This window comes from Sander vitreus, chromosome 9 (assembly GCF_031162955.1).
Source record: "Sander vitreus isolate 19-12246 chromosome 9, sanVit1, whole genome shotgun sequence".
In the NCBI taxonomy this organism is placed as follows: Eukaryota; Metazoa; Chordata; class Actinopteri; order Perciformes; family Percidae; genus Sander; species Sander vitreus.
The window spans coordinates 28,499,734-28,516,641 of record NC_135863.1 but is presented as its reverse complement, the minus strand read 5'-3'; the positions used below and the strand labels follow the sequence as shown (position 1 = coordinate 28,516,641).

At 42.1% G+C, this 16,908-nt stretch overlaps 1 protein-coding gene across 13 annotated transcripts in view; it reads left to right on the top strand.

Moving 5' to 3' along the window:
• The window catches only part of ptprfa (protein tyrosine phosphatase receptor type Fa), a 300,893-nt gene that overhangs the window by 65,483 nt on the left and 218,502 nt on the right, over nt 1–16,908 (top strand). The gene's annotated exons all lie outside the window — the stretch shown is intronic.

Here is a 16,908-nt window from a genome sequence, read left to right as displayed (position 1 = left end):
TGTTATTAACCGCTAGGTTCATTTTGAGCCGGATTTCTCCTTTAAGTTTTTATAAGCTGCCAACCCGGAAAATGGAGCTTTTATGAAGAAAAAGGTGGAAACAGACGTGAGGAATCAGCAGAGAGAACGGGAAGACTGGGGGATCCTGACACTAGGCTAACGTTATGTCCGACGTTACGTGTGTTAGCTTAACTTACAGACATATAGTAAGCCTAAAACTGACATTTGGATATTTGACTTGGTAACAAAATGCTTGCTGCACACGTAACGTCGGACATAACGTTAGCTTAGTGTCAAGATTCCCCGGTCTCTCCATTCTCTCTGCTGATTCCTCACGTATGTTTCCACTTTTGTCTTCATAAAAGTTCAGTTTTTTCGGGTCGGCAGCTTTTAAAAACTTCAGTCTTGGGTTATTTACCCTGTTGGTAGTAAATATCACCACACAGCAGCTTTTAGACATTTTTCTGTTGTTTGCTAGCAGACAAAATTGACTAGGAGGAACCTTCACGCAATACAAATCAATGGAGAGCGGAGAGTTGTTTTCCCCTCCAGTGAGCGTGGCTTTCAGAGTATGACGCGATGCCCTCTGTTTCTATGTTTCACACATGTGTCCACATGTGTCCTGGTTGTTTTACTCCTACTCATGCCTTCTCTCAGCCTGCCCTCACCTTCCTGACTCTCTCAACTGAAGGGGTTTTCATGGTCACGTGACCCTGTGTTGCCCTTGCGTCAGAGTTGGTCCTCATGTGAACATACAACATTGACTCATTCCCACATGCTTGTTTGTGTTCAGCTTTAACCATGTAGGTCAACTAGATTCAATTAAAGCGGAATAGTGTTGCTCTGAGTCACATTACCTTAAAGGCACAAAGGCAACTTTCCCCGGACCCAGGAACCACTAGTACAGTAACAACACCGCCCGCTCCTGCAGTGTGTGTGTGTGTGTGTGTGTGTGTGTGTGTGTGTGCGTGCGTGCGTGCGTGTGCGTGCGTGTGTCTGCTCCTGCTTGCACTACAAACATTAAATTTATTTATTTATTATTTATTTTGAGTTTTCTCCCTTCCCTTCCCGTTTTACTGTCTGATATAATACATTTGATTAATCTGCTTCCCAACTGGTCAGGTAAAGAAAAAAGGAGTGCGTGAGCACAAGCAAACTAGCAAGTGTGCATGGAAAGGAGTGATTCCAGTTGGATATTCAACCCCACCAAATGCCGTAGTTTTTGAAATCATCCAAAATGAACCCAGAGTCTGACAGTTCATTTCGTCGACATTGCTCTGGTGTTTTCCGTCTCCTTTTCATGCATTTGTTGCATCCATCAGAGTTGCGCCACAGTGAATTCAAAGTGTAACATGATGGCTCCGCGTTCTGCTTCCTTGTGTAAATTGTAAAATGTTTGTACCTCAAATGCTCTCATCGTTTATGAAGGGGTTATTGGTCTAATCTCAATTCAATCTTCTCAAACAAGAATGCACAGAAGAAACTTTTGTGTTCCAGTTTAGTCCAGTTAAGTTGAGTTCCTGTAGCTCCATGGTTACTGGAACTGGGACTTATATTGCCCGAAGGTTAGACCTGGTCCTTATGTGTACCTAGAGCACATGAAGCACTCTCCTACAATCATACCCCACATGCCTGTTTGAGTTTGATCGAAACCATTTAGGACAGGTCAATTGAGTCAGCGTTGAGCTGAGTCATGGTACATGATTCATTTGATTTGATAACTAGTGCTGCAGTGTCCGAGTGAGAACCAGAGAGTTTTTAGCAACTTTCCAGAGATAGCTGCTTTCTGGTACAGAGCCTGGTGATGACCACCAATAGTGAAATCCATATTCAACCCAAGAATTACTACATTAATGGCACAAGTTGCTTTTGCCCTGTTGTGTTTGATCATTATATACTCAGTCAACCTGTGCCATACTATAACAATCAAAAATCAAAACGCAAACTGTACGACACTGTCACAGTAGCAGGTCCTCTATGTCTTCTTCTTTTACAAACCGGTCAAATGGCCTCCAGAAGTTTTTCATACACCACAAATTTGCCTCTCAATATATATGTCAGTCATTGCGCCATATTCTTAATCCAAGCACCAACTGTAGGTGCCTCCATTTTCTTCCAGATGAGAGCTATAGTCCTTTTTGCCTGTGGTATAGCAAAATCAATACATTTATATTCTTGGGGTTTTAGATTCAGATTTGTTGGATACAGGTGCAGGTGTTAGGAATAAACATCAGGGGAAAGAAACCTCACTGGTCCGGTGGTGGAAGTGCAACCAATCTCACTCCCATCGCGTCAAAAAGTGACGCCTGGCCAGGTGCCTAAGGCGTTTCTTATTGACGCAAAAAGTCTCCTTTAACGTCATATTTAGACGTCCTTGGCCGCGTCACTTTTTGATGCTCTGGGTTAGGACGTACACTACCGGTCAAAAGTTTGGGGTCACTTAGAAATTTCCATTCCACTCCATTACAGACAGTATACCAGCTGAGATCATTTGCATTGTTTTTTTTAATCAGGGTAGCAGTTTTCAAAAGGGTTCTCGACTGTTGTAGAAAGAAGTGGCTGATCTTTAATGCAATATCTACGTTGCCCATTATCAGCAACCTTTCATCCAACGTTGCAAAGGCACATTCTGTTTACTAATCTGATATCATTTTAAAAGGCTAACTGAGAAAACATTGGAGAACCCTTTTGCAATTATGTAAGCACATAATGTAATCTGAAAACTGCTGCCCTGGTTAAAAAAAACAATGCAGCTGATCTCAGCTGGTATTTTGTCTATAATGGAGTGGAATGGAAATTTCTAAGTGACCCCTAACTTTTTACTGGTAGTGTACGTTTTGCTGACATGTGGAACAAGAACGGAACAGTTAGGTTTAGGAAGAGATGGTGGGTGGGGTTACAAAAAGTAACCCAGGTCTCCTGGGTGAAAGTCCTGTGTTGTTTGACCCATCCACCACCCCAACCACCCTTTTAGGTCTTTCATATTACTCGAATATAGTTGTAGCTCTTAATGCTACGTCATCTTACAGCGCCATGGTCACGCTTCTGCTCTGCCCGGTGCGTTCAGACACTAAAGGGGGATTTTTGCGTTGGTATCTGACGCTGAGAGACACTGACCAAGTGTCAGTATTTTACGAGTTGGGAGGGAGAACGGCTTGGGAAGTGAACAATGGGCTACATGTGGCCTCTGCTGTGGCAGTAGGTCTGAAGTGGAAGACAGCAGCAGCTTTGGAAGCACTGATGTTACCTTCATAAATCAAGCAGGTGTTGCTTCACTTGCGTTGCCAGTTCTGCTGCAGACATTCAAAGTGCACAGACTGGAGGAATGAAAACCTGTGGGTGTAGCTTAGTCAGTGACAGCCTTCACTTCCATGTACTGCAACAAATTCAACTAGCTGTCTCCAGACATGTAGTCTAATACCAGACAGCATCACTGCTAGAAAGGGGACTATTATGGTAAGTCTCAATACCTCCCTGCAACAGCAGCTTTTCAGAAAGGCTGTGATTTCTTCCCATGTGTGTTCTCCCAACGCAAGAAGTCATCCAAACTAAATGATGAAATATGTTGTTTCACATTGACTTTAAACGTGTGCCACACACACACACACACACACACCAACATAGGTAGGACAGCATTGTCTCCAGTGTCTAAACTGTTAAATAAACCTAAGTCTACATGGAGTGTTGCAAACATTTTGGTTGAAAACGGGAAACCGCAGCCTCCTGCGACTTTGACAGAACACAACACATTATTCTGATCTGACGTTCCCTATTGGCATCGTTTGTCAGTGGCTGATATATTGATGATGATGATGATGATATAAAGGTATGATCTGTCATGGCTATTTGTATTTACTTTAATTTGTCATGTGCCTCTAGTTTCTACGTGTTTTTGCGTGTGTGCATGTCTCAATCAGTCCCTCCAGAAAAACGCGATTATGCGATCGCATAATTCAATGCATAATCAGCCAAAGTCCGCATAAATACGCCGCACTTTTGCCGCATCAATTGCAGATTTCCGCGCAGAATATGCGGGGCTTGCATGATTTCATAATCCCCGCTTTTTCGTTGCAAAAAAGTCCCATATATCTTAAGCAGAAAGTTAAAAAATTTTGCATTTACTTCACACAAGAGCAGCCATTTTCCCATGTTGCCATGGGAACGTTATGAAGTGACGTAATTACGCGACGTGAACATCGTCGAAAAAACTGCACGAACACTTTTTACTTCTACTCCGCTACGGGGGGTTGACAAACACGTGCAGATGTCTTATGTAAAGGCAATCATAATAGGTTTTTGGGGTGGGTTGCACTGGCCAGTTTTGATTATGCGGGGGGGGATTAATAGCACCCCCCATCCCCTCCTGTAAATAACGCCTATGACGGGATTGTGTCTGCACAGTGTGTCTGCACAGCACACATTTGTATTTGATAGAGCAAAATGTCAGAATGTTTTTGGGCTGTTAGAGGTCTGAGCCCAGTGTCTCTGTGTGATGCTGTTTATTGAGCAGGAATGTATTGAAAGGGAACCTCCTGTAGGTGTGTCTCTAGACAGCTCTGTTGTTTGCCAGCGGCAAAGATGGAGCCAAAACACGCTTATTTAATTGACACTCTAATTGATAGACAAACAACCGCACACAAAGAACGGTCTGTCTCTCTGGCAGCCTTTTCCAAATCACTCAGGAACCCATTATACTTCTTCTGCCATGTAGATCTCGTCAGCAGTAAACACAGCCAGAGGCTCCAGCGCTCGCTGCACCAAACACACCGGCCTTTTCTTATATGCATTAAAACAGTAATAATTATAAATATTGATGTGTATGACGTGTGGCAATTTCAGACATCCCAGTTGCGGTTTTCTCCATGTGTCTGTCAGGCTTAAATAATCAATGAAACTTCTCACAGAATCCCAGGCACAATAGGCAGCGGTTCATTAAGGTTTCATAACAGATTTCCACTTGGTAAAGAGTAACAAAAACGGGGACCTAACACTGATAGATTGAGAGAAAAGGTAGAAATACTGTGTCACATTGGTGATACTTTTCAACCTGAAACCTATTTTCCTATGTTTTTGTGTCTAAGTGACGGATGGGAACAACAATCTTTGACATTGGTCCAGTATTTAGCAAGACCGCTGCAGTTGGTAACGGCGAAACAAGCTTACTGTAATAGTAAGTTAATAGGGCAATTGTGCAGCTTGTATTTACCTTCACAAAAGTGCTCGTTTTGCAACTGACAGGCTCAGATTAATATTCTAAGTGTCTGACAGCATTATGGGAATTACGGAATTTGACGATGCACGGTCACAGCGTTCACTCTTTAACACTGGACCAATTTAGTAAAAAAGCGATGTCGCAGTTTTCATTCGTTGTTCAGAAGTCAGTGAAGCGCCAGGAGTGTTTCCTAGGATTCCGACCGTGCAATGCTTCTGTCCCGCCGCGCTCCACTTTATTCCTATGGGTGACGTCAAGCGACTTTAACGCGCCCACAAAGCATCCGCTGCATTTGAAAAAATGCTGCGCGTCAAAAAAGCTGCCTGTTTGCCCATCCCTATGCACATGAATCCGTTGAACGCGACGCGACTATCCAGTAGAAGTAGAAGAAAATCTTTTAAACTGACCTTTGTCGATCTGAAATGAAGAGACAGATTCAGCAACTGCACAGCCTGTTTCTCGCTTAAAATGTTTTCAGAAACACGTTTCGGGTGAACTATTTTCGTAAAATACGAGATCGCATTCTCAACGAGCCGCCATGATTGTCGTTTTTGAAATTCAGGAGTAGTCGGACCCACGTGACGCGATCGTCAAATCAGCTGCCGGTCAAGGGGCGTGGAGCATCAACCATGGATGTATGACGTCGCGACACCACGCTTCAGTCGTGTCGCAAAAATGGATCTACACTGAGAGACACTTAATAAATATAGGCTCCGGACAGGATTAGGGTCACTGACCAGTTTTAAATGCAATATTAAAATGACCACACCTCCCCTCCCGGAGTTGCTGGACTTGTTTTGGCGGAACGTGTGCACGTAGAGAGGCGAGCTCTGGAATTGAAATGTCTGTCAAGATAAGATAAGATATACTTTATTATTCCCACACTGGGGAAATTCCTGTGCTACAGCAGCTCAAAAGAAAAATGTACACACATCAGAATAACACAAGTACACGTTATTCAGACATAGGAGAAAAAATATACGTAAACGGAAAAATAGAATAGAATTAGTACAGAGTACAGTATCTGTGTTTATAACAGACAGTATAGAAACAGATATACAGATGAGTAAGGTGCGAATTAATAGAGATGACATATTGCACAGTTGGAGGTGACACAGAGTAATAAATAGATAAAGTGCATAGTGCAGAATATTGTCCAGTGGATGGCTCATATTGCAGAAACAGCTAACAGTGCTACATTATGATGTTGCATTAAAGAGTCTGACTGCTGCTGGAATGAAGGACCTCACAAGTATGTGACCCTCAAAAAGATAAATATAATTTGATTGACAGTTTTAGCTCCGAGGATGTTTCCCCAACGAACGGCAACACGAAGAAAGCTGAAACTGAGGGACATCCGGTGGAATTTCCGGCGGCACCTGAACTATCCCGAAAATGAAACGTAAAGCTGCTCTAAGGCCTTTAAAGGTGTTAATGCCGCTGTTACGGGGGGTTTCTCTTTTTAAGGGAGCTGCTAGGACTCAACAAATGTAATTAGTCTGTTTTGTTTTAATTTAGAGTTTGATTTCCATGATGATGTAAAAGCTTTTTTAGGCATCGTATGAATTACATTTTGGGAGAAAATCAAGAGATTCAAGAGACAATGTACAGCTGCTTCATAGAAAAAAAAAGAAACGTTGTTCCACAAGGCTGTTTACCCATCTCAACCTTTTAACTGCAGATGGTGAAGTCCTCTAGTACAAGCTAAAAAAAGCTGAAAAGCTTTCAGTATATTTGATAATGAGACATACTTCCATTCCAGTCACCATTTTGTGCCACTATATACAAATGGTGGGTTTGTCTTTTTGAAATAAAAAACTCCTCTGTGATGACCCAGTCGGGGTGTGTGTGTGTGTGCGTGCGCGTGTGTGTGTGTGTGTGTGTGTGTGTGTGTGTGTGTGTGTGTGTGTGTGTGTGTGTATGCGTGTGCGTGCGTTTCAGCTGCAGAAAGAGTGAGAGCCGAAGAGAGAATGGAAATACAAAACGGCAAAAAGCATTAACAGAGAGTGGGCATAAATGACAGATGAGAGAGTGAGGGGAGAGAGGAAGAGGATGAAAACGCGGCAGAGTCGACAGCGGGACTCTGGGTAATGAGAGCGCAGCATTAGTCATGAAGTGAAACCGACAGAGAGAGCTTAAGGGGATGAAGGGAAAATGCAGACGGAGATAAGAGGGAATTCTCACGTGTGGGAGTTGCGTGCCTTCCTGCAGAAAACACTATATACTTTTCTCCTTAAGTCGATTGTGACACTCAAGAGGAGCAAATGCACATCACTCCGAACAAGCCTTGTGCACTTGTTATGGCCCCGAGTGGTACTGCTGGTCGCATTGATAGGCACTGAATCAGCATCAGTGTCTTGTAATCACTAGATTTATTTTTTTTCCCACTGTTTTTCCTGTCCTCTGCTGCTGGCTCTGTGTCAGCAATAACCAGTATCTGAGAGGTGACTTGAATTTTTTTGTGGCTGTATATTTTCCTCCGAGATGCTCTGCCGAAGGGCACTTTGACAGTGAAGGTGGGTAGTGTAGATACAAAAGCGCTCTCTGGCAGAATTCATATGCTTGCAGGATGGGGCCAACACTGACAATAACTGGCCAAATACAGAATCTCTGACCCTGTGAAGTCGCAGCCTTCAAAAAACGCTTCTTCACATTATATTTTTTATATGATTTATATGGATTTATCCCTTCTGTAGACACATTTCAAATGGTAAATATAATTCTAAACACTGTGTGTTAAAGGGTAACCTTTCAACCTAAACCCTATTTTCCTATGTTTTTGTGTCTAAGTGACTGATGGGAACAGCAATCAGTCCAAATTAAAGGGTCTGATGATCTAAACAGTTAAAGAGTAGAAAATACAAGTACCTGAACATTTGAAATTAAGTACAGTACTTGAGTAAATGTACTTTAGTTACATTCCACCACTGTCCATGTGTTTCAGTCTGGTTAAGCACCTGCAGCAAAAACAACTATCAGAAGGCCAGAGGAGGACCGCGGATTACTGCGTACGTTCAACAGCTTCTGGGTCTGCAGGTCCCGTCTACAATTATCCTGTTATAGAGTGCTGGAACTTGGATACACAGAAGGGATTAGCAGCTACACTATGAGGGTCCTCTGAGTGTCTCAGTGCTGCAGTGTGGCCAAATAAAGCCATGAGCTGGAGTTATTTCTCCTCTTCAAATCATTAACCTCAGGGAAATGACTGCCCTCTAACAGAGTGCATGCTTCCTGAAACATCTAAAAAGAGACTGAACTGAGTTTTCTGTTATGTTTTGGCACTAATGGATTACAAAACAGATATCCAGTCTATGAGTCAGTAGTCTTGCTTTGCCAGACCTTCCTTCACAGAGGAGGGTCTGGCTAGTCCACATAGTGAAAACGTGCTCTGGTTTATTGGTATTTCTTTAAACCAATCACAATCGTCTTGGGTGGCGCTAAGCGCCGGACAGAGCCACGGTGGCTCGATGGTGTTTTAAGCCCCCAACGTCTCCTTCCAGGCAGCGCTGCGACCGTTGACTTCAAGGCACATAACCCTAACCTTAACCCTAACCCTAACCGTAACCATTGCCTAATCCCAGCGCCTTCCAGGCAGCGCTGCCTGGAAGGAGACGTTGGGGGCTTAAAACACTGATAAACGCCACGGTGCTCTGCTAAATAGCCTCGGGAAGGAACTTGTTTTGGTGGAGCATGTGTTAGTTCAACAGTTGTTTTAAACGTGCAACAGAAAACTCAGATTGGACAGATAGTCTAGCTAGCTGTCTGGATTTACCCTGCAGAGATCTGAGGAGCAGTTAACCATAGTCCTCATAAATCCACCGGAGTTTAGAACGCCAACACAAAGGAAGAGGAAGGTAATGGACATCCGGCCGAAAAAGAGGGACATCCGGCGGAATTCATGGCGGCACCTGAACAATCCTGGTAATGAAATTGATATAAACTAAAGACTCAGCCAATTTAACCCAAGCTGTCACAGATCTTTGTGTTTACAGACTTTATAATAATAATAATCATCTGTAATCATGAACAACATTTGTCAAATTAAATGTACCTCCCATTGAAAGTGTAATTACTCTCAGATTGTATTATTTTTGTTCTTTATTCATTGTATTTATTAATTTATTTGACAGAGACAGTGTATAAAAAACATTGCTATAAATATGCCAGAATTAGCAAAAAGGCTACTTTTTAGCCCTAACCCTTCGTCGCCGCATGACGGTCACCTTATGTCGGCTAAACTCAACTGTAACGGCCGCTATAACAACCGGGACCTTACGGTGCTCTGTACCTGGCGCTCAGTCACCTTTTATCGGCTAAAGTTAACTGTAAAGACCGCTAAACTTAACCGTCATGTGACTCATCGTCACGTGATAAAAGTCAGATAACATACGAATTGCTGTGCATACGTTTTTGTATGGTATCATACGAACCCGTTGATGAGAGTGCGTCAGTCTGATCCGGTCTTTCTCAATATATATGTTCTTAATTAACGTCACGTTCGGGTAAGTTTTCCATGTCTTTGTTCGGAATGAAACATGAAGATCACTGCTTGGAAACGCTGCCCCCATTTCTGATTTGTGTAGCGATTTTACCAGGTCTGGTAATTTGCCGATTGTCAGCTGTCAGAGCGAGGACATCATCGTCAGAGCCAGAGATTGAGCAGAAAAATGTCTACAAGCGTTAAAGAGAGCAGTGCAGCTGTGTCAACCTGTTCTCACTCCCAACTCATCAACCACTGACGCTAAGTCAGTGTCTCTCAGCGACAGATGCCGACGCAAAAATCCCCATTTAGCGTCTGTATGGAACGCACCGGGCAGAGCAGTTTTCCTAAACCTAACTGTCCCGTTCATGTGCCGCATGTCAGTTAAAAATCTACGTCCCGACCCAGAGCGTCAAAAAGTGACGCTAAGAGTCACGACCAAGTGCATCTAAATATGACGCTAACGGAGACTTTTTGCGTCAATAACAAACGCCAAAGGCACCTGACCAAGCATCACTTTTTGACGTGATGGGAGTTGGACTGCGTTGGCTGGGTAGGTGGTTGGAAGTTGGCTCAAACTCTTTAATCGGTGCATATTATCCATCAACATGGAAAACGGTAGATGATCGTAGCAACCATGACCACAGCTTCTATGTCAAGTAAAAATGACATCAATGGCACAGATATATCACTCGCTACTGATTGGTTAGGGCAAAAATAATCTCCCCTCCCAAACAGGAAATGGCTCAAATGTACACAAACTGAATGTCTATTTTGATTGACTTCATCATTAAGTCTGTGATCATTTTAGCCATTTCCTGTTTGGGAGGGGAAGTTATTTGCCCTGACCAATAAGTAGCGTAATGTATTTGATCAAACATAAAACTGGTCAATTAGGTAGGAATGGAGTATCACATATACATGGTATACAATGGGACTGATCCCTGATGGATCAATGGCTTTCTGACCTCTGATGTGACTTCACACATGATGCAGTGTCTATATCTTTGGCGGTTAGTTGTTTGTAACAATTTGCTCTACTTTGTCCTTACAGTTTATGTTGTATGTTGTTTTGGGCATATTAAACCATTTTGTAGTTATGTGTCTGATGCTCCTGCAGTTTGCCCCCAGAGTCAGGTGATATAGACTGTTTGGAGCTTTGTAACACGTATCCTGCTGCCTTTCACATCATTGCTAAATTACACACCAGACACTCATTTACATCAGCTCTTTGTCATTTGTCACTGGTAGTGAACAACAAGTTTGTATGATGGCTCAGATTGAAAATTATTTGTATCATATTATTAGAATGTGACTTTTTTTCCACATTGTATTACTTACAAGAGGGGGAACTGTCTTATTTTGGAATTTCCCTGTGTGGAAAGCAGGGTGAGCCAGGTCTTGTTCAGGTAGAGGTTAAATATTTTGCTCAAGGATACTTTGGCATACATTGCCTCATGGGGGATTGAACCCAGAATGACTTCAGAAAACAGGAGATCCACTCTGCGGTCCTGGGACCTGATATGGCTAATTAGTTTCCTTATAGCCCTTTTCCTGCATGAGCACTCTGCATCTCCTGCTTGGAAGTCATCCATCCCTCTGGCCTTTTCAGCACCAAAATAGGGAGGGCGAGAGAGAGAGAGAGAGAGAGAGAGAGAGAGGGGTCTGATAGGACTAAGCTTTATTAGCGGTGATAAATTACATTATGAAAGATGAATGATAGCTGCATTGCTGAGCCTTTGACCTGCAGGGACTGTAGATCACTAGTACAGTGCCCGTTGAAAATGTGTCTGTTTGGAACGGGCCCATTGCTTGGCCTGTGGTATTGCTGCTTGTAGAATTCCCCAAAACCAAATTGTTTGTGGGGGCCAAAATGCTGGACCCCACAACTTTAAAGGGCTTTTGGAGGATTAAGACTTGGTTTTAGGATTATGGTTAGAATTAGGTTATGGTTAGGGTTAGGGTAAGGGTTAAGGTTAGGCATTTAGTTGTGATGGTTAAGGTTAGGGTAAGGGGCTAGGGAATGCATTATGTCAATGACGGGTCCCCACAAAGATAGTGCCACGCACTGTGTGTGTGTGTGTGTGTGTGTGTGTGTGTGTGTGTGTGTCTATGTACAACAATATGGGAATTGTAGTATTCCAAAATATAGACAAAAAGTCAGGATATCATGGCCTTTGGTGCTTTATTTTGCCCTAACCCTAAAAGAAGTGTTTTAGTCTACAGCCTGAAATATAGTCATTGAGTACATTTACATGCACACTGATATTCCACTATTGTTCCGAATATGACAATATTCCGAATTTGATGCAGGTCGTGTAAACGGCATATTCCGTTTTTGATATTCCGAATAAGGCCTTTTTCCGAATATAACATTTTCACATTAAGACACGTGGGATATTCCGGTATTATTTGGGTTTTAGAAGCATTCTTTGGACATTTTCACAGTGCATTCGGAATCTGTATCATTCAGGATTTTTACTGCAGTTTACGGCCTCTTGTCTGTTTACAGTTAACTGTCAGCTCTGTGTGTTGCTATGGTTGTTGTTAGGCCTGCACGATATTGAAAAAAACTTACATTGCGATATTTTTTTTCCCTGCGATATATATTGCAATATGTAAAAGGACATAAATAGCCCTATTTAGAAATGCTAAATCATTCTCAACTACTGGGGTGATTTTGTAGGAGTGCATCTACAAAGAAAATAAAAATGAAAAAGGAAATGTTCTTATGTGAACCAGTCTTTGTTGAACTTTAATGCTTTACAAAAACCAAAGCAAGTAAGGCTGTGATTACTCTTCTGAAGAGATTTTGGAGAGGGAAATTAGGAAGAAATACACTGGTTGACTGACATGACACCATTGTATTCATATAATATCAATCCAGGCTAAAGTGAATGATATTAATAATGCATGTTGCTTCCTCTAAATGTCAGGTTGTGGTCGACTAGCGGGGCCTGCTTTGGTTGGTTGATGAATTGATTCAAATGTATCAAGATTGTTGGTTTGCTGTGCATGCAGTGCCTGCATGTTACACTTTTGTAACAAACTGTGTATCCAAGAGCACTTAAATCAGTGTAAATGACGTTATATCAGACACAGACTGCTGTTGTAGATTAGTGTTACGTTTCCAGCGTTTCCGAACCATAATGTTAGTTGGGACAGACGCCTTGTTTCTTTCTATGTTAGCTTTAGCCTGGCTGGTAGTAGCTTTCTGCGGTGAAAAATGGCCGGGATATGTTGTGATTACGCTGCATTAATCAGATGATTTAGATTGTCTTTGCAGCGAACATAAAACTCTGACTACTGTAGCTTCACTACCCATGGAAAAGCATGTGCATCACTGTGCTTTTCTACACACGGGAGAGCCTCACTTCCCATAACAACCCCCCTAAAAATCCTATTTTGCACGGCTGCATGTCAACGGGAATATTATTGGAATAATTACTTTCATTGTCGTGGAAACAGCTTAGTCGGAATATTGTCTTTTTCGGAATAAGGGAAAAAAAACTGGAATATCGAGCATGTGAATGAAGTGAGTGAAATATTTTTAGACTATTGTTGTATGGTCTAAACATACAGTACACAAAACTTGACTTGACCTGTTAGCCACCATCTTAATGCTCATATGGAGATCTGCAGGTCTCTCTCTCTCTCTCTCTCTCTCTCTCTCTCTCGCCGCAGTGTCAGGTGATTGTTCAGCACTCAGGTAACTGGGTCGTCCTTCACTGAGCTGCAGCGTGACGGAGAAGTGTGAAACGTTGTTGCACAGCACCTGTGTTGTGTTGGCTCCAGGAGTGATCCAGAGGGCTGCAGCATCGCCGTCTCTGCACTTTGCAGATATCCTGCACTGTCCTCGTGTTGTGATATACTGTTGTGCATCTTGAGTGCAAATACAGAGGGATCCTCGTATCATATGCTGCCTTCTGGCTTTCAGGGAGAAGGAGGCTGACAGAAAACAACAGTTCAAAGCAGGCCACCAGGATATGCGCCGAGCTTTGAAGCCATTCAATTACAGTGATGTTTGAAATTTGCAAGTTGGTGGAAAGACAATATAACTGTGCTTATAATTGTAGCCTATCAATATGGGAATTTTTTTAGGTTAGTGGTATTGATAATATTGACAGTTATACCAATTTTATATTATGTGTTATAACAACATATCAGCCGATATTCTTTTTTTTTTTCTTTAACATAAAAACGTAATGTGAACAAGGCAGAGTATCCCTTACATTTGTCTAAAGAATTGTGATGAAGATATGTCCTTGGGACAGTGTAAAAACTTGACATAGAAGCCAAAACAGTGGAATTCCAACTCTATCAAAATGTGATCCATTCGATACAATGACATTTGGAAAGTCTAGAAGAGCTGCGCGATTAAATTATTTTATTCCCATTCAAGTTAGCGGAGCGCCAAAAAAAAGTAGCCGGAGGTCTCTAGTGCGCCTGTTCTATGGGCCCCATAGACACAAAACACAACACTTTGTTTCAATGCTTTAAGCGATTATTTAATAAATTAGACATTTTCGACATAATACCCAGTAACAGAGAGTCAGATAGTGTTGTGGGCGGGACATTAAGTCAGACTCAGTGGTGAGTGAAACTGAAGCAGAGGGAAAGACACAGAGCCTAAGTAGACCACTTTTTAATTCATTAACTTCATCGGTTATCAGGCAAATAAAACGCAGATAAAGATAATCTGCCAAAAAAACCTGCCAGGGTCTATCCCTAATAAAAATATAAAGAGGTACAAAGTACAACACACAACAACAACCTTGTAACAGAAAAAATATTGGAATGCTACAAGTGATTTAAGATCGTCTTTTTTTAATCATTTTAATAAGGTATAATTATTTTAGGAATTATGCATGACATATTTTTAAATTAGCATTTAGCAAAAATCACACGTACCCCCTGAAGTACTCCAAAGTACCCCTATGGGTATGGGTACCCTCATTTGAGAAACACTGTTCCATGGTGCATCCTCAACACACCCATGCAGTGTGCGCTAACATTAGACTGCTTAACATCTTCAGTGGTGGAGCTTATCAGCCATGCATATAAAGTGCAAAGTTTTTTTTTTTTTTGACAGAGCAGTTAACAATTAATGGGGACTCAATCATCAAGCCAGTGTTGTGAGCCAACCAGCACGCCTGTCAAGACTTCAAACACTGAAACGGAGTTAAGATGGTGCAAAATGAGAGAGGGAAATCTCTGGCTTGGAATTACTATGCAGTGGATTCGTCAGGCTGTGTGGTGCTGGTACTGTAACAGCACTACAATGGCAGTACAGAGCTGTGGAAGTGACCTGTGGCCCCCGCAGTGCTGGGAGTAAAAGGGTTAGGGCCCCCTGACCTGACCTTAGCTCAGGGGCCCCTGGAGTGTTCGGGACATGTGTTGGCTTTACACACCTGTTTCCGGAGGAGGACGTGACCTAACGGCCATAGCTGACACTTTCACTGCAGGTCAGACGCTCTTATGCGTGCTTTCAAGCACGGCAACCTTTTTGTCCCTCAGCATGTGCCGAGGCAAATGTTTCACAGAGGTTACTCTCTGCGAGGGACTAAACAACTAAGTTGCTTCACAAATGGCCAAGATAAAATGGATTCATATACCGTATATGTTTCTTTAATCTCTAGTTCCTGGAAAGATGCTACTCAGTCAGAATATAAAAATGGATTCTTTAAATATAAGCATTCAGGGCAATAAATCTAATAAAAATGAATAAAAGCTCATTTCAATATCAGTAAAGTCATCTTCAAACACGTGATAGAGTATCAGGTACTTAATTATATATTACCTATATATATATATATATATATATATATATATATATATATATATATATATATATATATATATATATTGACCTAGGCACTCCCTGTCTTTAGTCACTCTCTAGCTGGCTCCACCGTACGTGCTCGCGGGCGCACGTTGATCCTCCGTTAACAGAAATAAAATGGATTATGGATCATTTTATTGTTGCTGACTTTAAAAGATGACTTCTCTATTGGCTGTCAAAACAGGTGAAGTCTCTTACGTTCTAAAACCAGCCTCTGCGACTTGAACAGCTGAGTCGCAGCGACACCATCAGGTTTGGTTTGAGTCGAGCTGAGACGGGCCGCATCAGACAGCTGAAACTTTTCTCTGAAACGTTCTAAAATATTTTTGCGAAACTTTGGTCTGAACTGGGCTTAAGTCTTATAATTTTATAATTTCAACTTCCTGGAGGGACTGATCTACTATTACTCAATCATCAGCAAAACCATCAGCCTTCCAAATCTTTGCCGATCAACATTACAAAAAGATTAATATTAGTGTTTCTGGATCTGCCACCCCTACATTTCAAGTTTGCTTCAGTTTAGGCAGCTTAATGTCTTGGTGAAGGTTAGTTAAAGATGGTGGTCATAGTAAAAACAACCCAACGTTGACTGTTGGTAGGAGCCATGATGCTCACTGTGGTTTTCAGCGTCAGACCCTCCCTAACCCTTACTTCCGAGGGAGAATCAATTCACGTCCACAAGAGGTCACTTGTCACAATATTACCCATAGGTAATTTGAGGCATGTGAACCAATGACTGATGTTGTTGCTTTTCTGGTAAGGACAGTCCCGTGTCTACTCTATGTGCTCGCATTCACTAACTTCCCCATTCAATGGAAATTCAGTTCTCTGTTTATTAACGCCTGCATATACAGTAGGTGTGTAGGTCTGCTGGGTGCATAGAATAGAAAAGAATAGACAATGTTATTGCACAAGCTTGTGTATATACGAAATTTACTTACCGTACCTGAATATAAAGTGCTAAAAGTATTAAGTACACAAATAAATACTCTAACATACACTCGTGCACAGTCATCCTAGTCAAGAAATATATGAACAAGCATTTTTAAAGCATAGAAACACTATTGCAGAGGTTGTATTATTGCAAATATAGTTCACGACACGAAGGTGAGGAAATGTTTGATTTTGTTCAGTTCAATGATGTCTCTTTCAGTCTGGATTGGCCAGCTTTGAGTGCTCTGTAGCACCTCCCAGAGGGTCCCAGACAGAAGAGGTGATGACAGGAGTGGGTCACATCTACCAGGATGTTGTCCTGAAGGTGTCCTCCAGAGAGGGCAGAGTGAGTCCAATGATTATGTCTTGCAGTTTCGGCCTCTGTACAATTCCCATACCAGGCAGTATGTTAAAACGCTTTCAGTGGAGCAGGGATAAAAG